Source organism: Apteryx mantelli, chromosome 4 (genome assembly GCF_036417845.1).
Source record: "Apteryx mantelli isolate bAptMan1 chromosome 4, bAptMan1.hap1, whole genome shotgun sequence".
In the NCBI taxonomy this organism is placed as follows: domain Eukaryota; kingdom Metazoa; phylum Chordata; class Aves; order Apterygiformes; family Apterygidae; genus Apteryx; species Apteryx mantelli.
In genome coordinates this window covers 43,613,829-43,626,618 of record NC_089981.1, presented here as the reverse complement: position 1 = coordinate 43,626,618, position 12,790 = coordinate 43,613,829, and the positions used below count along the sequence as shown (strand labels likewise).

At 36.8% G+C, this 12,790-nt stretch overlaps 1 protein-coding gene across 4 annotated transcripts in view; it reads right to left on the bottom strand.

Moving 5' to 3' along the window:
- EXT2 (exostosin glycosyltransferase 2) overlaps positions 1 to 12,790 on the bottom strand; it is an 85,342-nt gene that overhangs the window by 19,379 nt on the left and 53,173 nt on the right. The gene's annotated exons all lie outside the window — the stretch shown is intronic.

Sequence of the window (12,790 nt, the reverse complement as noted above, 5' to 3'; positions counted from 1 at the left end):
CTGACTTTCAGTTAGGCAAAAGTGTAAATATATGAAGGAAAGAGACAGAGAGAAGCTCAGTTACATTTTCCATTTTTGTTCTTTGCTAAGGGCTTCAGAGATAGCTGTTTGTGGGGATAGCTTGCCCACCACAGCAGTCTGGGATAACCACATAACAAGAGACAGTGATACTACACATTGGTTTAGGACAGGAAGCAGGAAAAAATATTTTACCCAACTGTAATTGCTCAAAGAATCTAAAGAAGCCGCATACAATCACTGACTGCAAGTCCAGGGTCATAAAGAATTTAAACAAGCAACTGAGTTCTGTTAATGATGACAAAATAAATTTTATTATAACAATTAAAAATCTAGATATACCTAAAATATTAATTGCTATTAACATCTAAGGATTAGATTCTGTGTGAGAATATATAAGTAGGTAATTTTTTTCATATTTAAGGTCCTAAATGACAGTGATAAACTAAGCTAGACAAATGTGAAAGGATTCTATTTGTGCTCTACAGCATCTTTACAAGCAGAAGAAAGCACTGCAGTATGGAGCAATGAAAATCACTATGTCAAACGATGCTTCAACTAGCAACAAAAACTGTAGATACAAAATGGTTTTCAATTCATTCTACAGTGAGAACCTTAGATTTGCACTTCTTGAGTCTAAATGTAGCACCTTAACTGGCACATTAACAGTTTCTGCAGTTTTCTACAAATACTCAGAATTTTCAAAATCATATTCTATTCCTACAAAAGCGTAACTGGAGGCATAAGTATAGATCTCAAGCTAACACCAAGACAACAAAACTAAGGACTGAATATTAAACCTTGCTTCTAAATGCGCAAATTTAACCACTTACATTTTCTAGCACAAAACTGTTAAGAGTAGTCATTATTACACAATTTGATATCTCTTAAAAAGCACCAAATCATCAAAGAGTAGTACAATAAATAGCTAAACTTGCATCGAGTACCTAATAAACATTATGTAAGTTCACAATAAACATTAGTTTTAATGAAAATTTCAGGGAAAAGCACTGTAAAATGAGCCTAGAAAACTGTGAAAGATACTGTTGTGGATTGTAGATAGATGGGCACTTGAGCTTCTTACACTGGTAAAACGGAGATGACAAAATGCCATATGATAAAAGGGAAAATAAGAGCAAATACATTCAATCAACTACGAAGTGACTACTGAGAGGTTTCAGAAGTTGCTCTGTGACAAATGGAAATGTATATAGGCAGAGTCTAAGAAAGTCCATAAGCGGCCTGCAGCTACAGAAATTTTCATCACTGATTTGGAAGTAAATATAAATTGCCAGTACAATTTGCAAGTGATACAAAGCCTGGAGATGTGCAAAATAATGAGGACAAGAAGGTCATACAGAACTGAGTCGCTTGGTAAGCTAGATCCATTTGAACAAAGAACAGACTGTCACAACTCAACACAAAGTTATTCACTAGGAACAAGGAAGCTTTTCGCTTAAAGGTAGTTGCTGAAAAGAATTTAGGGGTCAGAGCGGACATTAGTTCTCAGCATAGTGCTAGGGCAAAATGGATTAATGTGATTCTTGCATATGTCAACAGGCAAGTAGCAAGAATTAAGGAGGGAAAAGCAATTTTCTCTGCATACAGACCTAGTCAGATAGATGATAAAATACTTTTGATTCTGGTGTTTGTATTTTTCAAAGCATGTTACAATATCAGAAACAGTGCAGAAAAGAACCACAGAAGTTATCCGAGTGTAGGAGAATGTGTCTCATGGTGGAACTTGGAGATCAATCTGTTTAGATTATTAAAAGAAGGACCAAAAGGTGGATTTGATTAACATGTACAAGTATCTACACAGGAAGAAAAATTCCAGATATCTTTAACCAAGTAGAGAAAGACATAACAAAAAATAATAACTGGAATCCGAAGCCAGAGAAATTTAAAGTATACATACGGTAGACACTTTTAACAGTAACAGTGGTTAACCTCTGGAGGAAGTTACCAAGGACAGCAACTGATTCTGCACATCTTGTCTTTGGAACAAGTCTGGATACTACTACAGAAGAGGTGCTCCAGTTAAACAGAAGTTACTGGCTTGAAAAGCAAGGTAATGCAGTGCCTTATGACATACAAGTCAACCCAGATGATGTTACCATCCCTTCTGCCTCCACAGTCTGTGAATCTATGAACAGGAAGTTTGTTGTGTGTCACAAAGAAGAGAGCTGGAAGGTTGAATGTAAGCTACCACAACATGGGGAGCTAACACAGAAATTCAAAAAATGGCACAAGGAAATGAGATCTTTGCTTCTGTGTTTTGAGAATGAAAGGAGGAAGGGAACATGGGTGTCAAGGAAAATGGCATTGTAAATGCTGAGGTAAGAGAATCCCTAATCCCAGACAACAGCTTCGGTTTGTGAATAAAATTATATAATCAGATTTTGGAAATGCTCTTAGCAGAAAGATCTGAAGAATGGTGGGGTACAGACAACACCAAAAATAGATGATTGACATAGTGATGCAATTACGCACACTCATACACTTCCAGTTCCATAATAATCCAGAATCAGCTCTGCTTCCAAAACAGCTTTGCCCTTTTCCACTGTCAGTCTTCTGCAGTAGGAGGGCAGAAAATTACTACTAGAGAAGAACAACTAGCTGCTCCATTCCAAAACACATAAGAAGAACATGCAACCAAGAGTAAGCATCCACGTTCTCATTGCCAGCTGGGCATCTCAGATTTAACAACTCACACAATACTCCTAAAAACACAGAGCTACATACTGCTTAAAGATGCCAGTGTCCAAACACTACTTTATTGGGAAAACACACCAAGAGTCTTCAAAAGTCAGTTTTGATTGGAGCTCTATTTTGGAAAGAAGGATTGGCATGCATGAGTGGCCAAAAGAAAGGAGAATAAATACAGAGAGATATTTACTGGCAGCATTTTTATTCAGTTTCCTATCCTAAGGTTGTTCTTGTGAGACTGAAAAAGTGACTATATAAAATCTACCTTTATCAGGGTGGCCTTGTAACCATGGCTTGTATTTTCCACATTATGGAGGTGTTGGTCCAGTTCTAGTCACCTCTTTTTCTTCTAGTAAAAGGCACAGGCATCACTCCGAATACTGATGCCTACTCGAATGGCTTACAATACTGGTTAGCAGCCATTCTGAAGGATTAAACCCTGTCACTACTAATGGTCTCCAATGGAAGTTACCGTCTGTCGCGAAAGGAGTGATGCACTTCACTCCTAAGAGGGAAGCAGCACTATGTTTATCACAGTAAGACAGCGACTTAACAAAGTTCAATCGTAAATAAGAACGATTTAACGAGGTTCGATCGGCAAGGTTCACTCAGTTATTTACTGCATGAAGGACAGGGTCAAATGCGTGTGCAACGGAGACCTCCCGTTGAGTCACAAGGTTCAGACTGGACCCCCTTGCTTTCTAAACTCCTTCAGAGGAGCCTAGGTGCGGCTGGATCCAGTCCTAGTCCCAGACTTGGTCAACAGTTCATATTTAAAGAAGTGTGTGTGAAGGAAACCCTCCCGTTGAGTCACGAGGTTCAGAAAGGACCCCCTTGCTTTCTAAACTCCTTCGGAGAGGAGCCTAGGTGCGGCTGGATCCAGTCCTAGTCCCAGACTTGGTCACGGTTTATGTCTAAGGGATTATGCGCGCAATTAGTCAGAGATATAACTCAGCAAAGTTTCATGAAGTTCGCAAAAGTTCAGCATGCTATTAATCACTTACTGAGGATCTGTCGCGGGTAAGTAATCTCTCAACCTTGAGGAGTAACCTCGAGAGGCGTCCCTGCTCAAGGGGAGGTTCTGCAGTGCAGCCCGCTGCCATGCAGGAGAGCTCAAGGGGCTCTGGGCTGCCCCCTGTTTATGGGGGGGAGATGATTGACTCAGTCATATTTGCATACTAGACGGGCCTTAGTTGGCGCATGCTCAACCAGCCCCTACATACGTGCTGTTTACAGGGAGGTCAGGTTGAGGGGGAGAGAGCACATCAGTGGGGGGGAAAGGAGCACACCATCACACAGCAGCCAGAGAGATATAGCAAGTGACTTGGGACCACAACAAAAATGTTGAGAACCATGGAGTCAAACTATAGCACAATGAGCTTATTTTATTCTCAACATTGCTTATCAAATACAAAGAAAACGTCTTGGACGATTCCTGGCTGAACCATCACCAAAAATGGTGATTCCAGTAATACACCATTTGAATTCCAAGATTTTCAAAGTACAAGTCATCCTAATGTCAGATGGCAGTAAGATAATGACTGGAAGAACTTACTGCAAAGTAGGACTTTCAAGCCTACTCACTGCTTTCTTACTGGTTTACTGTACAAAATGCAAGTACCTATATTTGTTGTAAGACACAGACATGTACCTTACAAAGGCGTGTATCGTAACCTCACAGAGATAGTGGACTGTTTAACATCTGTAAACTACTCAAAGACCTTAGACTAATTGCCTATAATTATCCACTTACAATCTGATATTGATATAAAAGAATTTTAAGCAGTCTGTCAGGCCTCCAAAAGAATCAGTGTAACAAGTGTTTCAGGAGCAACCAGAATTGCCATAAGTATGTATGCATTTGTAAATTTGCATTTATAAATATCAACAAAGATTATGTTTTATACAAGCTCAGTGTACTTTTTATTTAGGCTTCTTTTCATGTCTGCTATATATATATATATGAAAAACCCACAACCAAACAGCAGCAAAGATGGTAGTTCAGTACAGGAATACAGTGAAACAGACTGAAACTGAAAAGCCCCTAGGAATGAGAAATAACTCAGAAAAGCAAGTAAGCAAGGAAGGATGCTTTAAACTTCTAGCTCTTTGGGAAACCACCTGCTTGATAGCTTACTGTGAGACTGGCCACTTACATAAAAAGATTAGAAGAGAAGAAAAAGTAATGATAGGTGTATGAAAAATGAACATGTAATCTAATTGTAATCTGCATACAGCTCAGATGTCAACAGATCCTGTTAAATTCGCATGACTTACTAAGATCTTGGAAATTCTCTCAAAGTCACCAAGTCTCAAAGAGGTATGTCACTGTAAAATATTTGTGCTTTGAGAAACAAACTAAAAAGTTTTTGATCTGGATTTAAGGAAATAAGCAGAAAATATCAGCATTTTCAAAGTTTAAATAACATATTAGGGTACCAGTTACTATGCACTATGCAAAATGAAAGAAAACATCAGATTACTTAATGCCTAAGGCTCATCTGATGCTAAAATTTGCTGTATCTACGCAGAAGCACATGGGAGATATAATGACACAATATAACTTGGGCAGCTACTATACTGACTACTTGAGCAAAAAAGCTATCACAAAGGATAGCAAACTCCTTTCTGAGATGAATTTGATTGCGAGAAACAGTCTCACAATCCAAAGACTTTCTGGTCCAAAATCAGCCCTGCTACAGGAGTTCCAACAGAAATATAGAGTCAATAAAAAATAGACAATAGCTACTTCAGAAGCCAAAGTTTTAGAATCCACAGGAAGGTTAAAACTGTCTGTAATTACTTTGGAAGACCATAAAAGAAGAGTATTAGTACTTTTCTTTTTTATATATAGGAGGAATGAGGCTTAAAAAAGAGTTTGAGACAGGGTCTGACACTTCTGTAATATCACACTCTGAATTATCAGCTATTGCTTGGAAAGGTAAAGTTCTGAGAAACTAGTAAAACACATACAGGGGAAATTCTCATTTTAGTTTTTTTTTTTTTTTTTTTTTTTTTTTTTTTATAACCAAGGTAAAAGCACTTGCTTTTATCTTACAGTAAAGGGGCTTTGTATTATTTAATGGAGTATGACAAAGATAAAAGAAGCCCAAGACAAAAAGTAATGGACAAGGCAGATGAAGTCTTTCAAGATCGTTGCAGAACTTCTAAGCATACAAAAGTAAAAATGTATGTTTGGAGTGGGAATTATTCCTTACCTCTTTTAAATTTAATGAGGGCTTTCTGTGATGCAGCTAAAATGTTAACAATACAGATCTCTGCAGCATAGAAAAGCCTATCCATAAATCAAGTCTGAAGGGGGGGGGGTAACAAGCTCCTCCTCTTGCATGTCGTATCGAAAGGACTACAAAAGACTAGTGTTTGAATACTGCATACACTTGCTATTTGGCAACAAGACTCAGGACATTCTTGGCACTTAGTGCTATTTGGGACTTCCGATGCACTGACCGCAGGAGCTACTCACAGAGAAAGCCTTGTGGTCTTCTAAAAACAGGTATAGCATCTGTCAAATTGCCTGGGAAAGATTTGAGAGATCAGCAGTTTCCAGACTTTTTCAAATGCAGCTTCCACTTCTAATGGCTTACAATCCCAAATAACCACATACATGACTGCATTTCTGGCCAGCCCACAATCCCACCATAAGTCCTGCAACTCTGCATCACACAGCAAATTTTTCAAGCATGATTTCAAGATGATTTCCACAAACTGTAAGACCAAAATCAGTGCTGACTTCACATACCCCAAGAAAAAAGTGCCATAACTACATTCCCATTTAAAACACTTAATTTTAAAAAATTAAAATTTAAAACACAATATTAATAGATATTAATGAAGAATAGCAAAATACATCCTCTAGATAAGCATTTCTCAACTACAACTCCCAGCTGAATTACATGAAAGACAAAGAAGAGAAGGGAATACAATCATGAGACAAAAGCAATTTCATTACGATCTAAAGGGGGGAAAAAAAAAAACTTTCGCTTTCCACACCTTCTCATGGACATGCCATCAGATTTGAAATAAAAATGTAAGTAACATAAGCTTTCAAAATCCTTATCTGTAATGAAGAATAACTGCTCTGAAACCCATCCCTGTTTCTCAACTACAAATGACATGAGAGGGATCATTAAATAATAGAAACTATTATTTCAATGCAGTATATTATCTTTTTTAAAAAAGAAATGGGATCAACCATGTTGTTAAAAAGCATCATTTACCATACCCTTACTACTGAGATATTGAGAAATTAATACCATCTGAAGGGTTGTTTTAGCAGTAGATGCATTATTATCTATCTGGTCAGCAGACAGAAGTGTATTTGTATAGGAAATTATTTGCTCTAACTGTAAGTCGTCAATTCCTAGTTTCTACCTTCAACCTAGGGAAAGGAGAATGAATATGGCTGCTGCACAGAGCTAAACAATATTCTTGGTCACCCACTGAAAGTAATATCAAGTTTAAAAATACAAAGTGATATTTGGATGCAGATGGTTTGCTGCACTTGCAGTTTGATAGTACAAACTGAATCCTTTCCAGTAGTAACAGCAATATGACAACTTAAAATTAAAGATCTGGTTGTTGGCTAAAACAACAGCATTTTCATGACTGGATAGGCATGTGCATACGAACATGGTTTTTATACTTTACTTCTTCAGTGAGAACAGCTAAGAGTTTCTCAAGACTTTTGATCATGTGGCACCAGAGCATTAATTCATAACAAGCTCAGATTTCCCACAACTCTCATGAAGCCCACTTTCAACTGTAACAAGGAAAATCTTTTCCAGGAGTTGTGTGAGGTAGAGTAAGATCAATAAAAACTGCCAGAAAAGATCCTTGAATATGTTCCCATTGTATACCTCCAATTGCACAGAATCCCAAATTCCACCCTCAACCCCCAAGTGCTCACTCTGATCTTTTACCAGATCTCTTATTTGATGCTCATCCTAATTGGTCTATAGCAGCCTGAATGAATCCAGCTAATTGAACAGGGATGACAGAAGCCTTATATGTACTTTTTCCAGTCTGGAAGACTGAACAACAGAACTTAGCTGATATACAAAGTTTCAAAAATTTGTCAGAAATAGTATCAAACACATCACATCCGTGTATTACCAAAATTTCTACAAATGGCTTAGTGTTGAATTCGGTCCAGGCATTTCAATAGCTCAGACACAGAACTAAATCTCTAAGCAAAGGTACTTTCTACCCACATTACCATTTTTGTATTGGTCTACCGCAATGCAAAGAATTCCTTCCACATATAAGGAAACAGAATACTGGTTTCCAGTATGTTATGTAAAACCTTAGATAGGTTTGTTAAGCTAAATTTGTAGAGCAACTTTATTGGAAAATAACATGGCAAAATAATTATTACATAGACAATATTGTAACTTTCACATGAAAAGGGAAGGTTTTGTAAAATAAGATAATTCATGGAAGGCTGAAACAGTCATCAAATAGTTCTTTATCTAATTAGGAAGTAGCATCAAGTACGTTATGAAGAAGACACATTAACTCAAAACCTAAACGTAAGTTCAACAAAACGTTCCTATCAGTGCCAATCATTAAAGGCACACTATACAAAAAATATGCCACAGGGAAAAAAAAAGAAAGAAAAAAAAAAGATAACTCTTTCTTAAGTTAGAGTAATCCATAGGATATGCAGGTTCCTTATCCTCAGTATTTTATATCAGTGTTGCCCATTAGTACTACCAAACTGAAATAGAGAGTATAATAATATCCATAAGCCTCACAGCCTGTACCTTATTATGAGTTTATCAGCAACTTAGCTCCAGGATATAACTGACACAACTGATGCAACTACACAGAAAGTACAAACTCTTTAAAATACACTTTTGATTTTTACAAAACTGAACCTAAAAAAGGAGTCAAACCACACACTTGACTTGTAGCTTGTTGCATATTTACAAATAGTGATGCATTTATACCTTTTTTTTAATATATATATATCATTTATGTAGTAGCTAAGACTGCATGATGAAAAGTTAGTGGAAATTTCTATCATTAACTATTTTCTTGAATTTCAGTAGTAATTAAGACTTAAATTCAAAAGAAAGAGCAAAAGTATTTGACTTAATAGAGGGAAAAAAAATCCTGTCTATGTAAATATTTCCAGGAGCAGACACTTGGACCACAGTGTTTATTTTAATGGATGCAGAGTGAGTTAGAAAAAATCATTTTCTCCTATATTTCAAAGCTTTTAACTATTTTCTTTTATTAATACTGTACATGTAGTCATGAGTCTGCCGACACTACTGTTGTGTTCACAGGCTTATATACACTGCATGGCTGAGTATACATGTAATACTCAGCGAAAGATACAGATCAGAGATCACAAGCCCTAAATCCAGAGAGCACTTAAAATCAGCAAAATGATTCTAAAAAGTGTTCAGGTGCCACATTAAAATCATCATCATACATGACAGTTCCTCTCTGTTTTTTCACACATAAGATCCAACATTTTGACCATGATAAACACTCTGAAAATCTCAGAAGGTCTGCACAAGACTTCTGTGTTGCTCATATGATTCCTCTGCTGTAGTTGTTATATCTTTTTCCTAAGACACTGGTAATATTCTGAGTTCAAAAGCAGAAGATTAGATTCTTGGTTTCCAAACTCATCCAAAGCACAATGTTCCTACTTTAGCACACAGACTCAGCAGTAACATCAAAATACACAATATAGCTTCCACCATACACCTACGTCTACCTGTAGCTCTCAAATAGAAAGAATGGGAAGGAAGTGTGTTCAACCAAGCAAAATAAAGACCAAAGCACAAGATCTTCTTGAATCTATTCTGCATCCTGAAGCTGACTTACTGAGTGATCTTGACAACTTCATCTCTATGGAGATCATTTTCTGAAACTGCAAAATGGGATTAACCAGTCAATCTACAAGAATGTGGCCAGGGAATAGAAATATTTGTAAATGTTTTGAAATGGAATGAGATTTTCTATACTTTATACTTATGAAAGCAGTCTCCTATATTATTTTTGCTTTTAATTTGATTTTAAGGAACATGCTTTAACTTTCCAATTAGAAAACTCAGCATCTACCTTATAATACCACCATGAAGGTCTTACATAACAATTTTAAACTACAGCTCTCAAAGCATTTTACCTAAGACAATATCGTTATATTAATTTTATATATGTGGCAACTGAGGCACAGTAACAAATGAGTTGCTCCCATTCAGCAGGCAGAAGCTGTATGTCAGGTCACTGTCCCAGCCCTTAAAAACAATCTGCCTAAGAAAATTAACTGAAACATTGTTTGGGTTTTTTTGTGCCTGCTAATTTTTGCCTCTTTCTCAAGAACCCCATGAGAGAACCCGTGTGTCCCTTTGCTGTGTTCAGGTAACTGGCATGGCAAGTGGCATGTATGCCAGCATGGCAGACAGGTGCATAAAGTGCAGTTTTTGAGGCTTGCACTAGTCACCTTTTATTTCCTTCATATGTAGTGGAGGGAAAAAAAGATCATTCTAGGGGGATGACTAATTTCACCCTAAAATAAATATCTAGACAGGCTAGATGGCAGTGATTATTTCTTTTCACTGATTATAAAGGAAATAGAGTGATGAGCTCAGGCTGGCACATGTAACTCTTTAACACTCTAAGTTGCAAGAGTCATCCTTGACGACTTCATACGAGCAAGAGAAAAATATTTTTTAAGTTGCTGCTCGTTTCTACCCTTACATATGTGGCTATTTTTTTCTCCAGCTTTACAATTCTGTATGTTATTTGGGTGAAATTTTTCCAATCAGGTATTCAATTAATCAGTTGCCTATTAAGTAAGCTTTGAACTGAATTAATACACTGTTTTAATGATTTTCATAGCTGCTGAAAGTAGTTTCTACGACCACCCACATTAAACCACCGATTACAAATCAATTCCAAACACATTGAAAAGCTGTTGTAAAGGTCTTCTAGACAGAAGTACCAATTCAAGACCAGAGAATTTGGGGCAGAAGAAGTAATCTTACCAGCAGTAATCCCATTCAATCAGAGAACAAACAGAAATTTACTAGCACCAAAATACAGCTCTCAGTCACTTGCATTATTGTCAGCCAACACGACAAGAAATTCAACGTTTCGTCAGTCAGATCAGAGCTGCTTCTGCCCCTGACATGAACAGATTTGCAAAGTTTGTTTTCCATATATCTGAAGCACCCCCCCATGCCTATTACCATTTCACAATGCAGCAGCTGGGATCAGCTACAGAGTCTTACTTGCATTGATGGACACTCAGCAATACTGATGGCAGAATGACCAGAATTCAGTTTCATCATTGGTCTGAAAAAATCAATATTCATTTTCAGGTCATGCTGACAAATATATCTTTTTACTCAAGCTTTAATAAATACTGAGGCCAAGCAAGAAGAATTTTAATCTTTATGAAATGTGGCATCTTTTAAATTATATTTTGTACAACATATATTTACTCTGTTTTCTTCTATAGAGTTTGCTGAGTTTCACTACACAAAGGTATTATTACCAGTATATAAGCATTCATAAAAAAACAAAAAAAACCCAAAAAACCAAACAGGATTGATTTTAGAATTTGCATGTACTTCAACCTTTCCATTCCCAGGGACATATTCTCTCTGAATATTTCCAATACATGTTGCCCTGATGACAATGTCATGAGTATTCAGTGGCATTTTCAATTATATTATTCTAGTGCTGGTGAGAGAAAGAAAGGAGCCGCTACATGTCATATTTGTGTAGCACTACACCAGCAACATCTCAGGAGACCCAAATCCAAGTCTCAGTTTGCTGCACATCATCACGAAGGAAAATACCTTTGATGTCCTTTATCCAGCCCTACCATTTACACATATAAAACAAAATAAAAACATGAAGGATTGCAATGACAAAAGCCAAGATTTGTTTCCACACAGAAATGTGTCCCTTATATGGAAATGACCAGGAAATATGGCACTTGATGCTCCAGGAGGTTAAGCACCTCAGCTTTACTATAACCAATTAAAAGAGAACAGCCATAGAAGTGCAGATACTACTGTAGAGTAATAAACTAGCCTTTATCAGTGACAGTGGAGCACATTACAAACTTCAAACTCATTCCTTGCCCTAATCCATCAGAAACTTCCTGGCTTTAACAGGTTATAAATGGCAGAAGCTTTGAAGTCCAAGGATTAGGCTCACTAGAAGACTGAATGAGAGACTAGCTGAAGAGCCAGGTGGAACGCCCTGCATGAATCTGAAATAAAACAAATTAATTTAATCAAACTGACCTCTCTTTGGCCACAACCCAAGAGATTACAATGGTTATAACAGCAATAAAGACACAAGGGACACTAGAAACAAATAGTTATTTACTGCAACACAATGCTCAGTCTAACATAAGGGCAAAACTGCCTGAGCTCTCAACTGGTAACAAATCCATGATCTTAAGATCTACAGGCAAAGGTGGGTTTTGTTTTGTTTTGTTTTGTTTTGTTTTTGAGAGGGGTTCATTAGTACTACTCAAAGCAGAAAAAAAATTATTCACTTTAATTTTCAAGAATTTCTAAATGTAAGACTAATAAAATGGTTTAATAAAAATATTATTCTCATAATTTATTTGCTTCAACTCTCCTTTACCTCAGGCTCACTCAAAGGAAAACGTGGAAACAATCCATTTGGGTCAAATCTAGCTGCATTCAGTGGACACAACAGAATTAATATAACATCAAGCATGTTTGTTTTCAGAAAAAAAAACTTCCCTCAAAAATTTCAGTATCATCAATCTATACAGAACACTTCTCACTTCAAAAGATTGCAAAACATTTAATAAACCACTAAATTTGAGGTGTTTAGCACAGCAATATTACAGAACAGTGTGAAGTGAAAAACAAAGCTACTCCACTTTAAACTGGAGCAACTGGCCAATAGGGGAAATGAGCCAGGTCAATGGTAATAATACCTTGGCTCTTGAGAAGCTGTCAGAAGATGGTAAGTTGAAACAAGTGGTCAGGAATTAATTTTTACAATGTTTCTTACTGCTACACAGAACAGCTAA